The sequence below is a fragment of the Scyliorhinus canicula genome, chromosome 10 (assembly GCF_902713615.1).
Source record: "Scyliorhinus canicula chromosome 10, sScyCan1.1, whole genome shotgun sequence".
NCBI lineage: Eukaryota > Metazoa > Chordata > Chondrichthyes > Carcharhiniformes > Scyliorhinidae > Scyliorhinus > Scyliorhinus canicula.
In genome coordinates this window covers 72,609,791-72,633,638 of record NC_052155.1, presented here as the reverse complement: position 1 = coordinate 72,633,638, position 23,848 = coordinate 72,609,791, and the positions used below count along the sequence as shown (strand labels likewise).

General features: G+C 46.2%; 1 protein-coding gene across 11 annotated transcripts in view; it reads right to left on the bottom strand.

Moving 5' to 3' along the window:
- The window catches only part of dlgap1a (discs, large (Drosophila) homolog-associated protein 1a), a 1,116,163-nt gene that overhangs the window by 823,817 nt on the left and 268,498 nt on the right, over positions 1–23,848 (bottom strand). The gene's annotated exons all lie outside the window — the stretch shown is intronic.

The window sequence follows — 23,848 nt, the reverse complement described above, 5'->3', positions numbered from 1 at the left end:
TACCACAGGAGACTCAGTCTTAGTGAACATTGAGCATTAGAATTTTTCTCCTGGCTACACATAGTGACCCCCTTGCTCCTTGATCTTTCTTGGTATACTGCTACGTCAAAGTGTGTCCCCAAGATGCACATCAGAGGTGGAGGCAAACGTTGGCCTTTAATGACCATGGCGGTCGTCTAGAGGGCCTGAAGCTGAAAGGCCCTGGCCAACTTCGCCCTGAGGGCAGCATGGTAGTATATTGTGTAGCACTGTTGCTTCACAGCTCCAGGTTCGCTTCCCGGCTTGGGCCACTGTCTGTGCGGAGTCTGCACCTTCTCCCCGTGTCTGCGTGGGTTTCCTCCGGTTTACCCCACAGTCCAAAGATGTGCAGGTTAGGTGGATTGGCCATGATGAATTACCCTTAGTGTCCAAAAAAAAGGTTGGGTGGGGTTACTGTGTTTCAGGGGTAGGATGGACGCATGGACTTAACTAGGATGCTCTTTCCAAGAGCCGGTGCATACTTGATGGGCCGAATGGCCTCCTTCTGCACTGTAAATTCTATGATTCTATGCCACCCCAGAAGAAGAGAGATATTTGAATCAACACACTGGGGGGGATTTTCAGCAACACCCCCTCCTCCCCCATGGTGGGAGATGGGTCGTCATTAGCCAGCAGAGGGATCTTCTGCTCCTGCCGCTGTCATGAGGTTCACTGTTAAAACCACCCACTGCTGTCGGTAAACCCGGTGCGAGGGTTCACTGTCGGCAGGACCAGATGATCCTGCTGATGAGGACAGAAGTAAATCCCACCCCCCCTCCCAGTAACTCTTTTCTGTCTGCATAGACCTGCTGAGTATCTCCTTTTATAACATAAAGTAAATGTTACTAAAAAAATAATCAAGAAGAAAGGACATATTTGGAAATCCAATATCTACGAGGACTGCAAGTGAAGCCTTTTAATTGAATTTAAAACAGGCAGAGGAAATATGGATGAGGAAGTATGGTGCAAGTTTTAAGCGACTGTTCCTCACCTCTTCACTATACAAGATGTTGGTAGCAATTAAAGGGGTGGGAATAGAACTGAATTCATGGAGATAACGGAGATTAGAATGAACAATGAAAGGAAAATTACACTATCTGAATATTCATAAGGCACAATGAACAAAATGTATTAGATCCAAGAATACTTGTAGAAATTAGGGTAGAAGGAGAGAAGGCTGGAGGAGATATTTGTTCACAGTTAACTGTGCACAGCAGTGGCACCGGAAAATTGGAATAAGATTCACTATTTAGTAGTCATTTGAAATCGTCCGAGCCTGAATTTCAGGCCTAATCATTCCACATCTGCTATGATGATATTAAAGCCAATTTAGAACATAGAACATAGAACAGTACAGCACAGAACAGGCCCTTCGGCCCTCGATGTTGTGCCGAGCAATGATCACCCTACTTAAACCCACGTAACCCATATACCCAACAATCCCCCCCATTAACCTTACACTACGGGCAATTTAGCATGGCCAATCCACCTAACCCGCACATCTTTGGACTGTGGGAGGAAACCGGAGCACCCGGAGGAAACCCACGCACACACGGGGAGGACGTGCAGGCTCCACACAGACAGTGACCCAGCCGGGAATTGAACCTGGGACCCTGGAGCTGTGAAGCATTGATGCTAATCACCATGCTACCGTGAGGCCAATTTGTAAGGGAAACAATTCACAATACATTTAACAATAGCAAACAAGAATAATGTCAGGACGACCAGTGCTGAATTTTCTCAGAGAATATTAGCCACCATGTATTTCGTGGTGGTGGGAGGTGGCCCGTCATTGGCTGGCAGCGGGATATTCTGGTCCCACCGCTATCAACAGGCTTTCCCGTTGAATGCTCCCCTTACCACGGGGGAATCCACGATGTGGGTGCTCCATTGGCAGGAACGGAAGATTCCGCCAGTGTGAACGGCCAAAACGGTTCTGGCCATATCATAGATTATCATAGAATTTACCCTGCAGAAGGAGGCCATTCAGCCCATCGAGTCTGCACCGGCTCCTGGAAAGAGCACCCTACCCAAGTGTGGTGGTATAACTAGGAGGTTTACGGTACCTATCTGCCATTGGTACAGAGCACTCGCTGCCCATTGGCTCAGGTCCGTCATGTGCCTCTCTGCTGATTGGTTGAGGCTAGTCATGTGACTGCTCACCCATTGGCCGAGAGGCAAGTAGTCCCGCCTACGAGGCGGGGTATAAGAACCCGTAGGACCTGGCAGTCGGCCTTTTTCTGTAAGTCGACTGCCGGGCACACAACTAGTTGATTAAAGCCTGATATATGGAACTTCTTCACGACTTGAGTCCAATTGATGGTACATCAATTTAATCAACTAGAATGTTGGAAATGGAGCTTCGGATCAAACCAGACTGCCTCCGCATCAGCCCGCATGCTACAAACGCGTCAGCAACTTTTAAACATTGGCTGGCGTGCTTCAACAGCTACCTCTCCACCACAGGCAGCCAGCCCACCAAGGAGCAGAAACTCCACATCCTCCACTCGTGCGTGGGCACCACCGTCTACTCGATGATTGAGGATGAACAAGACTATGACGCGGCCATGGACCTTCTGAAAGGACATTTTCTCAGGCCTGTTCACCAAGTCTACGCACGGCATCTCCTGGCTACAAGGCAGCAGTTACCCGGTGAGTCCCTTGATGAATTTTATCGAGCCCTCGTTGTCTTGGGGAGAAACTGCGCCTGCCCGCAAGTTACTGCGGCAGAACATATGGAACTGTTAATTCGGAATGCCTTCGTTGCAGGCATGCAACCTTCTGCAATACGCCAGCGACTATTAGAAAAGGACACTTTAAGCCTCGCTGAGGCATGGACCCTTGCATCCTCTTTGGAGGTTGCCGACCGAAACGCCCGCGCATAAGCCCCCGGCCGCACGGCAGCCCCTTGGGCTACGTGGCACGCAACCCCCCTGTCCCTTGCCGACTCCGTCCCCCCCCTCCCCCAGGCCTGCGCTGCGGGGCACCCCGATAAGCTCACGGGGCCCCGCTGTTACTTCTGTGGCCTGGCCAAGCACCCCCGCCCACGCTGTCCGGCCCGCGCCGCAGTCTGTAAGAGTGCGATAAGAAAGGTTACTGTTCAGTGGCCTGTCAATCAAAGTCGGTCACCGCTGTTCCACGCACGACCGCGGATCACCCCCCCGTGCTCCTCCAGGGCCCCGCACGGCACACAGGCCTGTCTGCCCCCGCTCACGGACCCCACAATGTACAAGTTGCACATGTTTTGCGTTTTATTTCTAATTATGTACTGTTCATTGCCATTCTTGTATCTGCACAGTCGTCGCGAGCCAGTGGGCAGCCATCATTTACCTCGGTACACCTCGTTCTCTCTAGTCATACCACCAGTCCAACAGCCCCCCCCCCCCACTTCTTACTCCTGCCCCCCACCGGCTTCTTTCTCCACAAGGGGTGAATGTGGTGGGATAACTAGGAGGTTTACGGTACCTATCTGCCATTGGTGCAGAGCACTCGCTGCCCATTGGCTCAGGCCGGTCATGTGCCTCTCTGCTGATTGGTTGAGGCTAGTCATGTGACTGCTCACCCATTGGCCGAGAGGCAAGTAGTCCTGCCTACGAGGTGGGGTATAAGAACCCGTAGGACCCGGCAATCGGCCTTTCTCTGTAAGTCGACTGCCGGGCACACAACTAGTTGATTAAAGCCTGATATATGGAACTTCTTCACGCCTCGAGTCCAATTGATGGTACATCACCAAGGTCAACACCTCCACCCTATCCCCATAACCCAGTAACCCCACCCAACACTAAGGGCAATTTTGGACACTAAGGGCAATTTATCATGGCCAATCCACCTAACCTGCACATCTTTGGACTGTGGGAGGATACCGGAGCACCGGAAACCCACGCACACACTGGGAGGATGTGCAGACTCCGCACAGACAGTGACCCAAGCCGGAATCGAACCTGGGACCCTGGAGCTGTGAAGCAATTGTGCTATCCACAATGCTACCGTGCTGCCCATATATAATCTAATAATCTTTATTAGTGTCACAAGTAGGCTTACATTAACACTGCAATGAAGTTGCTGTGAAAATCCCCTAGTCGCCACATTCCGGCGCCTGTTCGGGTACACTGAGGGAGAATTCAAAATGTCCAATTCACCTAACAAGCACATCTTTCGGGACTTGTGGGAGGAAACTGGAGCACCCAAAGAAAACCCACGCAGACACAGAGAGAACGGGCAGACTCCGCACAGCCAGTGACCCAAGCCGGGAATAAAACCCAGGTCCCTGGCACTGTGAAGCAACATGCTAACCCCTGCCATATAAACAGCCTTGAGTGTACTTCCTGTCTGTGTCCTTCAACCTCCTGTTTGCAACATTTTCATCAAGCTTTCTTAGTCAGATTGTCTGAGCAATAATCCCTTGAACCTCGTTCATTTGATTCCAACATCTCAAGCTGGCTCTGGTTCTCTCAATATCCTGTTCCACAAAAGTCAATCAAATATTCATGGGTAAAATGGACGACAGTTGGTGGCATTCATCAGGAACAGCTTGAGAGCCAAACTACTGCAAATAAATCTGGAAGCTCCAGCATAATTTTAAAAAGCAAGCTTAATTCAGTCAGATGGTTAACTAAAAAATGTAAGTTACTTCATGGTCTGATGCACACATCTAAAACTTTGGGCAAATGAAATTAGAAGGATACTGTCTGCATCAAAACATGTTCAGCAACCTTTTAAAAAAAATTGCTGAGGTTATTTTTTTTGCAGTGGTGAGACCAGGTAAAATTTGTAAACAAGTGACGTGAGATTTGTCAAATATTTTTGTGAAGGCAGTACCTACTCAGATCACTCGCACCTACAATTGGTTGCTCATAAATTACAGTTCTAGCAATCAGCTTAAATGTTCAGAAGCAAATTCAAATTGGGAATTGGAAATGGCACAAAGCTCGTACACAATGGTACGCAATACATTTCTATTGATTAAATAAGCTAATACTTAAATGTTAACTCGGGGGCAGCACGGTGGCACAGTGGGTTAGCCCTGTTGCCGCACGGCGCCGAGGTCCCAGGAACGATCCCGGCTCTGGGTCACTGTCCATCTGGAGTTTGCACATTCTCCCCGTGTTTGCGTGGGTTTCACCCCCACAATCCAAAGATGTGCAGGGTAGGTGGACTGGCCATGCTAAATTGCCCCTTAATTGGAAAAAAATTAATTGGATACACTAAATTTATTTTTTTTAAATGTTAACTCGGAACAGGATTTGGGTGGGAATGGTATTAAGGTTACAACCTACTCCCACCCCCACACCGGCCACAGTAGCGTGAGATCTCAGCATTTCAAATTCCTGGGCTTCATCGATCTATTGATGGTCAACTGCCTGTCGAAACAGCTGGGAGGCAGCAGGAACAAAAGTTAAACAGCGGGGCTCACCAGCAAGACAAGGTAGCAAGGGAAAAGGGAGGGCAGCATGGAACGGGGAAGACCAAAACTCTCCTTGGGGGCCTAAATCAGTGCTCCTGCTCCATCTGTTCCCTGAAGGAAAGTATAAAGGATTATCTTATGTGCCCTTTTCTGTCACCACATCATCTGCCCACTGTGTTTACCGAGCAGGAAAGCTATCATGGTTTCCTTGCTCAGGAAAGCAGCTAAAACTGTAGTTAAATTCCAGTAATGCTATTCTGATCTCCATATTTAAACAAAGAGGGCGGGATCGCCGGGGATCGACGTGAATCCCGCACCCGCCGAATTCTCCGGCCCTCCAAAAGTCGGCGAGGCGTAAGTTGCGCCGCCTGCCTCGGAGAATGACGGGGACTGGCGCAACTCAATGGGCCCCGGGGCTGCCCGAATTCTCCGGCCCGCGATGGGCCAAAGTCCCGCTGGCTTTTTGCCGGTCCTGCCGGCGTGGATCAGACTAGGTCCCTTACCAGCGGGACCTGGTGGCTTCGGCGGGCTCCAGGGTCCTGGGGGGGGTGCGGGGCGATCTGGCCCCGGGGGGTCCCCCCACGGTGGCCTGGCCTGCGGTCGGGGCCCACCGATCCGCGGGCGGGCCTGTGCCGTGGGGGCACTCTTTTCCGACGTGTCAGCCGTGTCAGCCTCCGCGATGGCTGACGCGTAGGTGACCCCCACCATGCACGGGGATGACGTCAGCAGCCACTGACGCACACGAGCATGCACGGACTCTCGCCAGCTGGCGGAGTCCCTTCGGCCCCGGAGTGGTTTGCGCCCCGCCGGCTGGCATGGAAGGCCTTGGCGGGGCGCAAACCACTCCGGTGCCGGCCTAGCCCCTGAAGGTGCGGAGGATTCCGCACCTTTGGGGTGGGCCGACGCCAGAGTGGTTCACAGCACTCCGTCCCGCCAGGACCCCCAGCACCGACGGGTACGGGAGAATCCCGCCCAGAGTTTGATGGCTTCAGGCAGGTGTGTTACTTTCCCCGAAGATTAGTTTAAAACTGAAGAGAGTGCAAAGCGGTCAGGACACAAGTGCAACAACACACTCAGCCGATTTTACCGTCCCATCCACCCATTTCTTCTTTGAGGGTTGGATTAAAATCACACCTTCAGTGCCAATGTACTTCCAACAATACTGAATTGCAGTTAGTCATGATTAATAGAATATGCAAAAGTGTGAAAATTGGTTGAAGTTTCAACATTAAGACTGACCTTTTCCATGATAGAAGATATGACAGAGAATTTAAAGTAATTTCATAACGTTCAGTAATTAGCACCCCTGCCCAGAATGGCAACAAGTGTAGTAATGCAATTAATGCCAATGGCCATTGACCCTCCTGCAGTAATTACAGCAGGACTCAGTGCCAAGGCTTATTGTATATTGTGCTGGACAGAAAGTCGTGACTCTAATGTATACATATCCTAATATGCCAACAGTCTGTAGGGATCATACCAGCAGATTAACAAGTTGATTATCGCGTGTTCATTGGCATTATCACATATGTAAAATATTGCTTTTGTGTGACATGCCGCAGCAAACTAAAGTTTGTCGCTGAACATCTTTTGTGTCAAAGAAACAGTTTTTCAATAAATTGGATTCCGAACAGTTGTAATGATACAGGTTCAGTGGGAATTGGTAAACCAAAATGTAATTAATTGATAGAGTTCAAAAGCTATTTGTTTCAATAAATTTCCAACTGTGACTAAAGTGGTTTTGATAACTGGTTGTAAAATATTGTGGCGGAAAAATTAACCTGACTCTTGGGTAGGAAACCAAAGGATTGGGTGGAACGTCAAATGTAACTCTCTATTGGCTTTAGTAGAAAGTAAAATTGGGCAGGATTGCCCCATATCCATTACTTTCTGAATGGTTACATAGATGGGGAGGCGGTAGCATACTGGTATTGCCGCTAGGCTGGTAATCCAGAGACCCAGGATAATGATTTGACGACCAGGATTCAAATCCCACCATGGCATTTAAATTCAATAAAATATCTGATATTAAAAGTCTAAGGATGACCATGAAACCATTGTCGATTTTCGTAAAAGCCCAGCTGGTTCACTAATGTCCTTCAGGGAAGGAAATCTGCCATCCCTACCAGGTCTGCCCTACATGTGACTCCAGATCCACAGCAATATGGTTGATTCGTAACTGCCCCCTCAAGGGCAATTAGGGATGCGCAATAAATACTGGCACAGCCTGCGATGCCTACGTCTCATGAATGAATAAAAGAAAAGATTAAAATATGGGCCACGCTGGTAGAGACTAAAAGTTATTCCTGGCCGCAGGGACCAGGGAAAATGGAGGGTGCTGGCCAAGCTAAATGCTCCCACAGGCCCACGGCTTGACCACAATTCCAGGGGTCGGAGCATCCCGTTGGGATTGGTGCCCAGCATTAATCCCGATTTTGCCCCGACACCCGATTCACCTTTGCATTGGGGGATGCAATCCGAGCGTCCCCGGATGGAGAACCCTCCCATAACCTTTGACAGATAGGTTTAAAGGTGCTGCCAACTTCAAATGTCATAAATAGATGCAGTGTACGTCGAGTATATTGTAACTGTACTGATTGATTTTAGGTCTCTTTCCTTAAAAGTTAAGTGACCATTATTTTGATCAGCCTTATGTAACTGTTCAAATACATTAGAGTACTTTCTCCAGTGGATAAAGAGTGTTGTGCATTCACCAGTATCGAGAATTGGATCATAGAATTTACAGTGCAGGAAGAGGCCATTTGGCCCATCGAGTCTGCATCGGCTCTTGGAAAGAGCACCCCACCCAAGTCCACACTTCCAACTTATCCCTGTATCCCAGTAACCCCACCCAAACATTTTGGACATTTAGGTCAATTTAGCATGGCCAATCCACCTAAGCTGCATATTTTTGGACTATGAGAGGAAACTGGAGCACCCAGAGGAAACCCACGCAGACACGGGGAGAAGGTGCAGACTCTGCACAGACAATGACCCAAGCCGGGAATCAAACCTGGGACACTGGAGCTGTGAAGCAACTGTGCTAACCACTGTGCTGCCGCTGTATAATACTGTATTATGTGGATTCTGTGCTTTGATTTCAACATTGATTTAAAGCCTAGACATCTGTTGAGCCTTTGCAAAAACTGAACAGATGCCTGACTTCTTTGGTTATAAGTCTATCTGCTGAGCCGTTGAAAAACCATCAACTTCAAAGGCTCTGTTGCTTTCATCTCTGGAAAGTTTGTTTATTCAAGTGTGCAAGTGAAACACATTATGAATATAAGACTGAGTTCCAAACCACATGAATGGATTCAGCTCAGCAGGGACTATTTGGACAGTTGTGAACGGAGCTGTGACTTTTGTTTGAATTATATTTTAATAAGAAGTTAATAGGTTTAAAAGATTTTGAAGAGGTTTTTGAATGGCTGTTTATTTTGTCAGATTTATGAGCACTTAAGAGGAGTGACATTATTCCACTGGAGTTTGAATGGCTATCTGTTTATTTATTTTGATGAGTATTTCAAAGATTCTCCGGCATCATTATAGGGCTCATGAGTTCTGTACATGGAATTTGGGTGAGCAGGTACAGAAGGTCCATGAGGGGCATGGCAGAATGGATGAGTCATGTTAGTTTGGAGATATGGAGTAGAGGCCAGGTGAAGGGGGTGAGTTTTGAGCACTCTGGGGCCTGACAGTCATGAATACATCTGGGCTGATGTTCCTGTGAATGGATTCAAGCCTTCCAGCCTGCCAGTCTTGGCAACTGCCCGCCTCCATTTCCACCTGGGGCCTCATTCCAGAAATGGCAGTGCAGAATCAAACCTGTAGCCACCGAAGTTGGCCATTCCCTCAATACAAAATGGAGGAACGCAAAGCTTGCAGGGTAAAATGGACAAAGTTTGCAGCACAAGCAGGCTGCAACAAGCCACTGTGTATTCTGTCTGCTAAGAGAGCAGACAGCACCGAAACGAACATTCCGCATACTAATGAGGCAATCTCCGGGACAGTTAGCATAGTAATGGAACGATCCCAGGGACAAAGGACACAAATAGGGAAGTGATTGCAACATTGTATGGGAAGCCAGACACCCCGGCACCAGCGGGGTTCGAAGACAAAGCACCTGAAGGCCCTCCCAGTAGTCAAGGGACAGCCTCAGTATTGGGGGGGATTCAAACAAATCGATTGGGAAGAGACCCAATCGATCCCCAGCAGATAGAGGGTCCGCCCAAAAGGGCGTGAAGCCCTGGGACCTATAAAAGACAGGTCCCAAACTCAGTTTGGTCTTCTTGACCAGCCCTCCTCTCTTTTTTTTAAAAGATTTAGTTTACCCAATTATTTTTTCCAATTAAGGGGCAATTTAGCGTGGCCAATCCACCTACTCTGCACATTTTTTTTTTTGAGTTGTGGGGGCGAAACCCACGCAGACACGGGGAGAATGTGCAAACTCCACACGAACAGTGACCCAGAGCCGGGATCGAACCTGGGACCTCAGCGCCGTGAGGCGGTTGTGCTAACCACTAGGCCACCGTGCTGCCCTAGCCCTCCTCTCTTGACCAGCCCTCTCGACCAGCCTTTACCGAAGAAGACCTTGACCGAGAGAGAGGAGAGGTTCGGACAGCAGCCGCCAGCAAGTAAGTGTCTCACAACGATCGCTACCAGAGATAGACACTCCTGACCCCTTTTAACCCGTACCAACCTGAAGTCTGCGGACCCAGTGCAGAGCAAGAGGCCCTTGTCCCCGATCCGGCAGTTCCTTATTCAGATAAGTATTGGTCTATTTAGTGGTAGAAATAGTTTAGTTATCTTAGCGTGTGCATGAGTAGTTTATAATTGTATTATAATAAACTCATTTGTTTGAACTTACTAATTGGTGTATGGTTTTATTGCTTTGAACTTGACCTTGAAACTTGTGGCGGTATCTTAACGATACCTAGCGACTCCAAAGCTAAGTAACGAAACAGAGCCAAATCAAGTGTTAAGCACACTCACCCAGAACGAGCAACAAAACTGACCCCAATTTCAATAAAGTCTCACACAATAAATTAGCTTCGAAAATTAAAGCACATGGGATTAGGTGTAGGGTATTGAGATGAATAGGAAACTGGTTGGCAGACAGGAAACAAAGAGTAGGAATTAACTGGTATTTTTCAAAATGGCAGGCAGTGACTATTGGGGTACCACAGGGATCAGTGCTGAGACCCCAACTATTCACAATGTATTTCTTATTAATGATTTAGAAGAGGGAACTAAATGTAATATCTCCAAATTTGCAGATGGCACAAAACTGGGTGGGAGGGTGAGCTGTGAGGAGGGTGCAGAGATGCTACAATGTGATTTGGACAAGTTGAGTGAGTGGGAAAATGCATGGCAGGTGCAATATAATGTGGATAAATGTGAGGTTATCCACTTTGGTAGCAAAAGCAGGAAGCAGGAAGGCAGATAATTATCTGAATGGCTAAAGATTGAGAGAAGGGAATGTGCAACTGAGTGTCCCTGTACACCAGTCACTGAAAGTAAGCTTTGAGTTGCAGCAAATGGTAAAGAAAGCAAATGGTATGTTGGCTTTCATGGCAAGAGGATTCCAGTACAGGTGCAGGGATGTCTTGCTGCAATTATACAAGGCCTTGGTGAGACCACATCAGGAATATTGTATTCTGTTTTGGCCTCCTTATCTGAGCACAGACGTTCTTGCCCCAGAGAGAGTACATCGAAGGTTTACCAGACTGACTCTTAGGATTGGAGTCAAGGGATATGGGGGGACAACAGGAACAGGTTACTGAGTTGGATGATCAGCCATGATCATAATGAATGGCGGAGCAGGCTCGAAGGGCCGAATGACCTACTCCTACTTCCTATGTTTTTAAGAGCAGGTTGAAGGCGAGGAGTTCTAGGGTGAGTAACTCCCGTCCTGACTTTCCAAAGCCTGTGCGCTACAAGGCACAAGTGAGGAATGTGATGAATATTTTCCACTTGCTTGAATGAGTGCAGCTCGAATAATACACTAAGAACTCAACATCATCCAGATCAAAGCAGTCCGCTTGATTGGTACCCAACCACCAAATTTGAATATTCACTCTGTCCATCACCAGTGCAGTCACAGCATTGTGTACCATCTACAAGAAGGACTGCAATAAGTGGCCACGACTTCTTCAACAGCACCTTCCAAACCCATGGCCTGTATGACCTAGGAGAAGAAAGGCAGCAGCTGCTTGGAAACATCAACACCTTCAAATCCCCTTCCAAGTCACAGATCATCCTGATTTAGAACTCTATCGTGCCATTCTTTTATCATCTCTTGGTCAATTTCCTCAAACACCCAAGCTAGCAATGTTGTCGGTGTACCCACAGCCTACAGACTGCTGTAGTACAAGAATGCAGCCCCCAATAGCTTCTAAAAGAGCGATTCTCACATCCAATGGATGAGTAAAAAATGAGGCTTATAATACAAAGGTCAAGTTGTGCCACCTTCTCATATTATCACGAGGTTTGATGTACATGATACAGCCAATGCTCAGTACAACTGAATATGTTCATCCAGCAAGAAGGCATGGGAGTCTCATATATGGCTTGCTTGGTTCACTAAACATAATTCACATTTGGGACCTCTCCATAATGCAACTGAGGTGCAGGCACCAAACATCCAGTCCCATCAAGGCCTAAGAACAGGCTTAATTTAAAATATAAATATTTGTTTTCCTTGGGCGGTCCTTACCTATTAGTGGGGCCACTCCCATTTCTAATTTGTCCACATCGTGTTCTGCCCCCATCACTATCTATTCCCCTTCCCTGCCCCACGTTTGCACTCCACAGGCAACTGCCCCTCAACATTCTCCATCTCTCCCTCCCCTAACTGCTCTCAGTATATGAGGCACTCTATGCTTGCTGGCTTAGGGAAAATATTTAAAAGTGAGCCCATCCTGTATTTTTGTCTCGCCTGTGTTTGCAAAGACACTTGCACTGCATCTGTTCTCTGGTAGCCTCATCCAAGGAAAGGTATATTAACAGAGTCTTTAGTGGTCTCTAGGCACTCGTGGTTCTGTCCCTCTGCAACACCCAAGGCATTTAATTTTTGCTGACTGAACTAGTTGCTGAACGCACAGCAGAACAATGTAATTTACTTTGGTTATTATAGCTTTTTTAATTACTTTCAGCTCACTTTGGAGACTTGGAAAGTTTTCTTCATCTTTTTACAGCAAATACAATTTAGTGGGAGAAAAGAGTCAATTTTGATATATTCCTTGCTATATGGTGGGCCACAAGGGAAGCATAATTTAGTTTTTTGTGCTGCAGATTGTTGAAAAAGAATGATAAGAACTTTGTTATTTTCCTAGTTTATTTAAATTGATTATTAAGGGTCTGTATTAATTTACCAACCTATTACTGTTAGTTTGACATCAGGAGTAGGGACATGAAAAATAATTATATGATTGGTAAACGTGGATTTATGACAACACGCGTCTTGGAGTCAGCGTCCGGAACGCGGTGACACAGCGAGGCATGTGCCGTCGGAAAGTGGGCCGGGGTCCTCCGGCTACAGGGCCTCCAGAGGAAGTCCACATGATGCGGGAGGCACCTGGCTGCCTCCACCTCTGATGTACTCCCTGGGGACACACCAGACATAGGTGTCGAGTACAGAAGGCTAAGAAGATTGAGGATCACTGAGAAGGAACTGGGGGAAAGGTGGGGGGTACGGGGGGATTGTGGTAGGAGGAAGTGGTGAGTGGGAATTGTGGGGGGGGGGGGGACAGCACTATTGAATGCTAGGGGCAGTTGAGGTCACAATTGTATATCATTAATGCACGTTGCATCCGAGACATGTGAAGCCTCTGCCATGTTATTCTGCATTGCGGAGCAGCCTCCACGCCCCCGAATATGGTCATCCTAGATTTCCCCACCCTCACCCTCCCCATCCCCCCTCCAAGGCATGCCACAATTTTAAATAGGAGTACGAATTGGCTTCAGCATGACCGCTTGCTATAAGATGGATAGATCACAGGAGGCCTTAAGATAGGGGGTTCTTCCTGTTAATGGTCTGGAGATTGGCTTTAATTGGTGATGATTGGTTTCTCGCCACGCACTCCTCCCCCCACTGCTACCAACCCACCCGAGAAATGAATGGAGGGACCTCCTAACACAGGGCTTCCAGGTGCTGAGGGATGCCACCAAGCTAGAAATTATGGCGACGGTGAAAGCGGTGGTAGCAGTGGCGCTGGTCCCCCTTCAAGCGGCGCTGGAAAAGACAGAGCGGCATCCGGAAACACAAGAGGCAAGGATCAGAGAGCTGGAGAAGGCCATGACCAACCAGAGCGACCAGATCACCTCACTGGCGATTGGAGATGGCAAAGTTGGTGGTGACACAAGGGACCCTAAGGAGGAAGTTCAAAGACCAAGTGAACCAGTCGCGCTGAAAAGCCCGCATCATGGGCCTACCAGACGGTACCGAGGGCGGGAAGCCGACGGAGTATGTGCCCCAGGGACGTCCCTCCGAATCCTAACCACAGCCGCTCAAACATTCTGCCCTCCCTCCGCAGCCGCCCCCCCCCGGCCAAATACTCGAGGAGCCTGGTGGGAGTAACCACGCTCTGGATGTGGTACCAAATGAGACAGCACTGTGGCCTAATTGAAATGTCCACCATGGCCCCCATCTGCAACAGTCACAGGTTCACTCCCGCAATAGTGGACGCCACCTTCAAAAGGTGGAGACAGGACGAGGCGACACTGACAGTAAGGGACACATACAAGGACGATAGAGTAGCGAGCCTAGGGGAGCCTCATGGAGAGGTTCCAATTGCCAAGAGGAAACAACTTGATATACATTCAGGTCAAAACCTTCCTCTGCAAGGAAACAAAATGTACCCCCCCAAATACCAGGATATTCATTAGTAGAAGAACTGTTGGACGTGGGTGACCTAGGGAAGGAAATCTGTGCGGACTTGTACGGGCACCTGTTGGAGGGAGTACTCTTCCCCTGGACGAGATAAGGAACAAATGGGAGGAGGAACTAGGCTAGCGATGGGGGAGGACTCTGAATCGAAGCACTGCAAAGGGCAAAATTCACCTCCACGTGTGCAGGACTGAGTCTAATTCAGCTAAAGGTGGTGCACAGAGCGCACCTAACCAGAACCAAATGAATGGGTTCTTTTCAGAGGTGGAGGACAAATGTGAACGATGCCAGGGAGGCCAGGACAACCACACCTGCATGTTCGGGCTTGCCCCAGGCGTGTCGGGTACTGGATGACCTTCTTTGAGGCAATATCTAGGGTTGTGGGAGTAAGGGTGAAGCCATGCCCAAAAGTGGCAGTCTTCAGGGTCTCAGAAAGCCAGAATGCTTCATGTTGAGGAAGGGCCGACGCCTTAGCCTTTGCCCCCCTTATCGCCCTCCGGAGAACCCTGCTCTGCTGGCGATCAGCAGCCCTACCCAAAGCTGCAGACTGGCTGTCCGACTTGGCGGAATTTCTCAGGCTGGAAAAAATAACATTTGCCATCCGAGGATAGGATCCCGCTTCCAAGGACGTGGAAGCCATTCATCGACTTCCGAGACCTGTTCGTAGCCATCAACTAGTACAGTAAGGAGGGGAGGGAGACATGAACGAGCCATGGGACAAAGAGGAAAATGAAAGGGTGGGGGAAGAGGGAAGGTGGGGAATGGGGGGGGGGGGGGGAAGGGGAGGAAATGGGGGGGGGGGGGGAGGTGAAGACATGCAAAGAGAATGGAAGGGACATGGGACAAAGAGGAAAATGAAAGGGTGGTGGAAGAGGGAAGGTGGGGAATGGGGGGGGGGGAAGGGGAGGAAATGGGAAGGGGCGGGGGGGGAGGTGAAGACATGCAAAGAGAATGGAAGGGACATGGGACAAAGGCTCAAAAGTCTGGTCCGAGGACAAACTGAACCCCAAATCAAACTGTAAATAGGCACTTGGAAATATGTTCTCTGGCCATATTGGGGATTGTAACATATGTATGCTGACTAAAGGGGGGTCATGGCCACAGCGGGAGGGAAGAAACTTGCCTGTAAATATATGTGCTGCTTTCTGTTTTCCTTTTTGTAAATTTTCCTGTTTGACGTGGTTTTGCAATCTGTAACTTACGTATTGTTAAATATAAGATGTGGAAATATAATAAAAAGGCTTTTTAAAAAAAGAAATGTTTCCGTTAGATCTCGCCCTATGTTTGGCAAACCTGGGGTTGGAGTTTCTTGAGCACAGATTTGTAGCACAGATAAAGGAGAGCCAGTGGATGTGGTGTATTTGACTTTTCAGAAGGCTTTTGATTAGGCCTCACACAGGAGTCCAGTAAATAAAATTAGATCACATGGGACTGAGGATGAATTTCTTCAATGAGGGCAGTGAATCTTGGGAATTCTCTATCCCAGAGCGCTGAGGAGGTTTAACCACTGAGCATGTTCAAGACAGAAATGTTCCCAACTGCAGCAAGATGGTGGGGTAATTTCCATTCAGCTTTTGGTGACATTTAAAGAAAAACACTATTCTGAGGATCCTCCATCTAAATAGTTGTCTTTTGTGACAGACCCAGGGATTCTTTTAAAAGAAAAGATTCAATAATAGGTAGGAGTGGGTATTACTCTTTTATTCCTGCAGAAGATTAAAAGGGGAAGTGATTTCTCCACAGCAATAGATCAAGAAATAAAATGTTTGAATGTCTTGATTAACTCTGAAGCATACAGAATGGTTTTCATTGTACCATGAAGAGATCTCAGAGGCTTCTCTTCACTACTTCAGTTTTTTAATGTAATTCTAGGCTGTCAAAATATTTGCAGATCATCCTCTGAAAAAGCCTATAGCCGAGAAACATGAACGAGCGATGATATGTCGCAAGAGCTAAACACTCTTATATTAAATTCCTCTTTTGGTTATTTTTAAAAGATGCATTAAGCATTACTATGATAATTATATACAGGCTTAGGCAGAACAATGGCACCATTGCAAATGTTTTGGACAGTACATATTTTCAAACAAAGGAGATGGAATTCTAGCATTTAATGAGCTTCCATACACAACATAAAAATTGGGTGAGTTTTGTAGAAGAGCAGAAGATTATGGTTTTGAAATATAAACAGAAAGTTCTGGAAATACTCAACAGGTCTGGCAGCGTCTGTGGGGAGAGAATCCCCAATCTCGAAAAGCATGCTTCTAACTACTTTCTACAAACAGGACTGCTCCCATTGTTTCAGCCTATTCCTGCTCCACTTCCTATCTTGTCTCCATTTTTCCTCCCCTTGTCCAGTCTCTCTCCATCTATATCTGTGATTCTGCTGATGCACAACATAATTTCTTTTCAACCATTTCCAGTTTACTGACCCGAGCCACCTCACCTTTCTATGGGTGTCCAATCCCTCTCCATCTCCCACTAGGACAGCCTGAGGAATATCTTTTCTTCCTTGAATGGAAGCCTGAAGAGTCTTCATTCACCATCACCCTCTTCTGCCTGGCTGAACTTGTTCTCTCCCTTTGAACAATTTTACCTTGATCTTGGTTTCGGACAATGCTCGGCACAAGGGCCTGTTCTGTGCTGTACTGTTCTATGTTAACGTGTCTCACTTCTTGGAAATAAAAGTACAGCTTTTATCTCAAACGCACATAGGCACTAGTTATACCTGTCTTTTCCTCAGGTTTGTGGAACATTCCTTGTTCCAGTCCCACTCCGGCCACCCCTCCCAATTCTTTTTTCCGAACACTGATGAGTGTATTGGTGTCACTTCCTGCTGTGCATCTGCAGCTGGTGTTCGGAAGAAGAGCCATATTGGAATCTAGACCTTAACTCTGTTTTGCTCTTCACTGATGCTGCCAAACCTACCTGTTGAGTTTTTCCAGCACTTTCTGTTGTTATTTCGGATCTCCAGCATCTGCAGCATTTTGCTTTTATTTTGGTTCCGAATTGTCTGGAAATAGTAATGAATGATAAAAAAATAAATGTTGTGATGAACATATTTAATCATTGGAAGTGCATCATTTCAGGATAACTGAATATGTTTGTCATTTTCTGAGAACAACCATTCTTTAATAGCTTAACAACTCCAAGAATGATTATCACATTCATCATGCATTCCTTAGAATAACTGAAATCCCAGTCTTATCACATTGTTCAAATACTGCGTATTTTGGGACAGCTTTTACATGAAGATTTAATTACAGTATTTGTTTAGCTTGTAGGAAGTCATTGACAGGTTGATGACTGCTGTAAAATTCAAGCGCGGTGTGATTTCATTCAACCTCAGGACCTTTCCATTCTCTGCGACTGTGAAGTAAAAGGAATCATAGCATGAACTGGGAATAAATTAAAACATTCACAGTATCAGGGCAATTCAGCTCAAAATAGGAGCAGCTTGAAGCACTCTGGAGTCAATAAATGGGGAGAGAAAGGCTTACTGAATTGCTGAACTCACTCTGGAGAGGCCAGATGGCTCTTGAGGTGTAGATTAATGACAATGCGATTGGCGCTGAGTGTGACAAGGGAAGTGAGCTTCAATTTACTGGTTGGGAAAGAAACATGGCAATATAGAGAATTTGAGTGCTGGAAGCTGAGCAATTATCATTGGTGTTCCTTTAGCTTGCCATGACTTTCAATATAATGAAACACTGCTATCTCATGTGGGATCAGCATTTCTGCTACTCATATTATAAACAAATATACAACAGCAGTCTTTAACAGCATCAGCACAAGAATAATTAGAGTGTTAAGTATAGTGGCGACACAGTGGCGCAGTCGTCAGCATTGTGCCTCACAGCGCAGAGGACCTGGATTCGATCCCGGCCCCGGGTCACTGTCCATGTGGAGTTTGCACATGTCGTGTCTGCGTGGGTCTCACCCCCACAACCCAAAGATGTGCAGGGTAAATGGATTGACCATGCTAAATTGCCCCTTAATTGGAAAAAAAAATAGTTTTAAAATTTTAAATAAAAATAGAGTCAAGTATAGTTCCAATTTCAAATGATATTCAACTACTGATGATATCTATGGTGATATCTGTAGACTGAATCATCAAGGCAGCTTTACCAGGAAAACAGTACTGAGATGATGGATTAATAAAGAAGAAAGAAGCTGAAGCCATCAATAAGCCTGGATCGTTATGTCTTATTGCATGTTTCACTATAGCAATACCAATCAGCTTAGATTCAAGCAGAGATGTCAACAATATTTGCACTCAATGGAATTGTGAAATGAAACACAATGTAGGCAAATGTAAGGTATTGCATAACTAAACTAAAAAGCATGAGGTTGACAATTGCTGTCAGGTACAGAGACTTCTCTTGTTCCAGAGGCAATGTTATAAATGCACTTATGTATTTGACCTTTCTCCCCTCCTCTTAATGGCCAGACAACCGAATTATGTCCTTTATAATAAAAAGCATGCAACCTCCTTAAATAATACGGCCGAATGGCCAGCCCCCTAGGAGCAGGTTGGCTCCACCTACCCCAATGTTGCCTCTATTAAATCTGGAAATTGGTGGGTTCAAGGCACGGTAGAGCCCAGACTGAAATTTTCTGAAATTCAACTTCTCGCCCAATGCAAACGTATCTGTTCCAAGGGGTAGTTATCCCAATCCCTCAAATTAAACACCATTAAGTCTAAAGGATTAAAAAGGGGCGCATGACAAAAAAAAATGGCAAACCAAAAAAGTGCAAGGACAAATTAGATTTAAGGAAAAATACTTTTACAGGTAAAGTAATACAATGGGCATGTTCTAAAGGAAATGAAGCAAGTACTGTGTCAAGCGCGTTTAGCCGGGTCTTTCCCGGCGCTCTTAGAGCAATCTAATGGGACTCTGTTTTATTTCTGGGCCTCAGCGGGGAACGTCCCCCGAGGTAGCATTTAGTCTCATCTCCTGCACTGAGAAGCTCTCCTTGGCAGTGAGGAAGAGATTGGGGCACCATTCTGCAAGGATTGAAATAGTAAAAGAATAACTTGTACCTCTAGGGAGTAAGTCTAGGGAATTGAAAATGGAAATCAAGGAAATGGCAGAGGCATTGAAAAAGTATTTTCTGTCGATCTTTCATTGGGGAAGACTTGGAAAACTTCCCAAAGATACTTGAAAATCAAAAGATAAAAGGTAGGGAGGAACTTTAAACAACCACCATAACCACGGAAAATGTGCTGGGAAAACCATTACACCTGAAGGCTGACAAGTCTCCAGGACCAGATGGCCTCGGAAAAGTATTTTCTGTCTATCTTCATTGGGGAAGACTTGGAAAACTTCCCAAAGATACTTGAAAATCAAAAGATAAAAGGTAGGGAGGAACTTTAAACAATCACCATAACCACGGAAAACGTTTTACTGCAGCTATGCAGGGCAGTGCTGAGATGAAAATGAAAATCGCTTATTGTCACAAGTAGGCTTCAAATGAAGTTACTGTGAAAAGGCCCTAGTCGCCACATTCCGGCGCCTGTTCGGGGAATCCAGATCACATCTGGAATATTGTATACAGTTTTGGCCTCCTTATTTGATAAAAGGTATAATTCCATTCAAAGCAGTTTAAAGAAACTGCAGTTTAGAGAAGATGCATATCATTCATTCCTGTGATGAGGAGGGGCTTTTTTGTCTTTATTCGTTGATGGGATGTGGGTGTCACTGGCTGGGTCAGCATTTGCTCTCCATCCCTGAGGGCATTTAAGAGTCAGCCACATTGCTGTGGGTCTGGAGTCACATATAGGCCTTACCAGGGAAGGATGGCAGATTTCCTTCCTTTAGGGCATTAGTAAACCAGATGGGTTTTTACAACAATCGACAATAGTTTCATGGTCATCATTAGACTTTTAATTCCAGTTTTTTATTGAATTCAAATTCCACCATCTATCCCGGCAGGATTCAAACCCATCTCCCACAGCATTACCCTGCGTTTCTGGTTTACTAGCCAGTGCCAATACCACAACACCACTGCCTCCCCGTATTTTAGGAAGATCGGTTAAGACTATACCAATTGGTGTTTTGAAGAATGAGAGGTGACCTTATTGAAACATAAAAGATCCTGAGGGGACTTGACTGGGTGAATACCAGGATGATGTTTGCACTTGTGGGAGAGAGTAGAACCAGGAGATACCGTTTATGAATAAGGCATGTAGGACAGTGATGAGGATTCTATTTTTCTCAGAGAGTCATTAGTCTGTTGAATTCTCTTTCCCGGAGAGCAGTGGAGGATGGGTCATTGAATTTATTCAAGGCTGAGTCAGACAGATATTTGATGGACAAGGGAGTCAAAGATGACTGGGACGCCGGTGCGGCACGGTTTCACAGTGGTTAGCACTGCTGCCTCACAGCGTCAGGGACCCAGGTTCGATTCCCATCTCGGGCTAGTGTCTGTGTGAAGTTTGCACATTCTCCACATGGCTGCGTGAGCTTCCTCCAGGTGCTCCGGTTTCCTCCCACAGTCCAAAGATGTGCAAGTTAGGTGAATTGGTTATGCTAAATTGCCCATACGCGTTCAAAGGTTGGGTGGTATGGGGATAGGACGCGGATTGAGCCTGTGTAGGGAAGCCTTTTGAATGGTCGGTGCCAACTCGATGGACCAAATGGGATCCTTCTGCATTGTAGGGATTTTATGATTACAGGGGGGGCAAACAGCAAAGCGGAATTGAGACCACAATCAGGACAGGCTCAAATTGCTGAATGGCCTTCTTCTGAGCCCCAGTGTGATACAGAGGAGAGCCAAAAGGTCGATTCCTAACTAAAACAATATGAGCTACTCAGATAGGCTTAAATAGTTGGATCTGTTTACTTCAAAGATGTACGGACTTTGAGGTGATTTGATAGAGGTACACAAAATAGTTAAAGGGAATAGTAAAAGGGCTAGATTACATTTTCGTTGATGGAGATTATTTTAATTTGATAATTAGGAATGACAAGGGGTCATGACCATAAGTTATGTAAGATATGACTAGGTTACCTGTTAGGTGAATCTTCTTTTCTGAAAGGATTGTTGACCTTTGGAGAAATTTACATGTTGTGTGGTGAGTGCTGACTTTTTCCTGCAAACAGTAGACCTGAACTTGGCCAGGATAGACACATCTTTGTCCAAAATGCTAAGAAATAAAACATGATCAATGTGAATTCCTGATCAGTGTTGATTGTCAAGAGGGATTGGAGAGGAAGTTTCTGAATTTATTTCTTGATAATTGATTTTGGTTTTTATTTGTGTTTCAATGCCTCCCCAGATAATTGCAATCCTGCCGTTGGATAGGGGATGGTGATTAATTAGCTGGTGGTTAGAGAATGTTTAGTCCCGCTTCAGGCATTATAGGGATGGTTCAGGCTTCGTGAAACTATTGTTTCCAGCCTGACATTTTTCCACGTTTATGCTTTCATATGTATAAATGACCGTTGAGCAAGACGAGGGAGGATTTTCAGAAATGTATTCATTTATGTAATTAACATGCTACACCCTGCTGGAAAGTTCATTTCGGATAATAATTTCCATAATTTCACAATGTGCAACAGAGATGTGAAACTGTTGGGACCAATAATGAAACTAAAATCTACTTAATATATTTTAAATTCAAGAATGACTAAAATGATTCAAGAACCATTTTAAAATTATTTTGTGGGACATGGGCGTCGCTGGCTAGGTCAGCATTTTTGTTGCCCATCCCTTGAGAAGTTGGTGGCGAGCCGCCTTCTTGAACTGCTGCAGTCCATGAGATGTAGGCAGACCCACAGTGCTGTTGGAGAGGGAGTTCCAGGATTTTAACCCAGCAACAGCGAAGGAACAGCGATATAGTTCCAATCAGAATGTGGAAGTGTATCATTGGTAATAATATAGAACATGCAGGTTGCAGAGAAAATTTTTATTTTTATTCGTTCTTGGGTTATGAGCATTGCTAAAACCAGTATTTATTGTCCGTCTATCATTGCCCTTGAGGAGGTGGTATTGAGCCACCTTCTTGAACTACTTCAGACCACACGGTATTGCTAGCCTGCCCACAGTGCTGTCTCTGTCAATGTTTGATACAACTGCGTGGTTTGCTCGGCCATTTCATAAGGCAGTTAAGAGCCAACCATGTATCACTGTGGACCTAAAGTCACAGACCGAGCAAAGATACAAATTTGCTCCCCTGCAAGGAATTGGTGAACCAGGTGGGTTTTTATGATGAACTGGAAATGACACGATCAATATTCATGAGACTGGAACGAAATTCCAGATTTATGACCTAATTGAGTTTAAATTTTCCCAGCTGCCGTGGTGGGATTTGAACTCGTCATTGGCGCATTCGATTGGACCTCTGGATTACTCGTCCAGTAAAATTACCATTATATATAACCAATCCCCTATCTTACTGGAAATTATCCAAAACATTTTACGTATACAATTAAAACATTTTTTTTACCCAAGTAAGGGGCAATTTAGTGTGGCCAATCAACCTAACCTGTACATCTTAGGGTTGTGGAGGCGAAACCCATGCAGACACTGGGAGAATGTACAAACTCCACATGGATAGTGACCCAGGACTGGGATCGAACCTGGGTCCTCGACAGCGTGAGGCAACAGTGCTAACAAGATACAGACTCATATCACATGTACTTGCTTCATGTCAGTGAAGTGTGCCTGCAATAAATTAGTATCTATTAGCAAAGGGATAGACAAAGGATCTGTGTGATTATCAGTCGCTCTCATAAAGCACTTTAAGGAAAGTAGGTGTCAGGTGGATGTGCTGAACATTCTCCAGTTGTTTCCACTCCAGTTGGAAATGTGACAAATGAGTTATCCCTGCATGCAGTGATCTACTAAAAGCTGCACAGGCTTCTTCTTATTGATCTGGTCAGCCTGATCACTTGTAACCTGCGCCATTGAATTTCCCCACCACTGAATTATTCCAGGACTCTATGCAGCACATGTCTGGCACCTCACAGTCTACCAATCATGAATGCACCAGGGAGACCATCAATTCTTTGTTCAGAAGAATCAATGATTTGTATGATTCACTACAGATCCTGAGAGCAAGGCAGTCAGAGCTGTGGGATTTGGTGCCATTGTTGGATTTCCACAGGTATAAGAGACATTTGATTGCACACATGTGGCTCAAAGAGCTCTGAGGAGCAGTTAGGCGGCACGGTAGCACAGTGGTTATCACTGTCGCTTCACAGCTCCAGGGTCCCAGGTTTGATTCCCGGCTTGGGTCACTCTCCGTGCGGAGTCTGCACGTTCTCCCCGTGTCTGCGTGGGTTTTCTCCGGGTGCTCCGGTTTCCTCCCACAGTCCAAAGATGTGCAGGTTAGGTGGATTGGCCATGCTAAATTGCCCTTAGTGTTCAAAAAGGATAGGTGGGGGTTACTGGGTTGCGGGGATAGGGTGGAGGTGTGGGCTTCGTGCTCTTTCCAAGGGCCGGTGCAGACTCGATGGGCCGAATGTCCTTCTGCACTGTAAATTCTATGATTCATAAACCAAAACCACTTTCAATCTCTCAATGTGCATCTG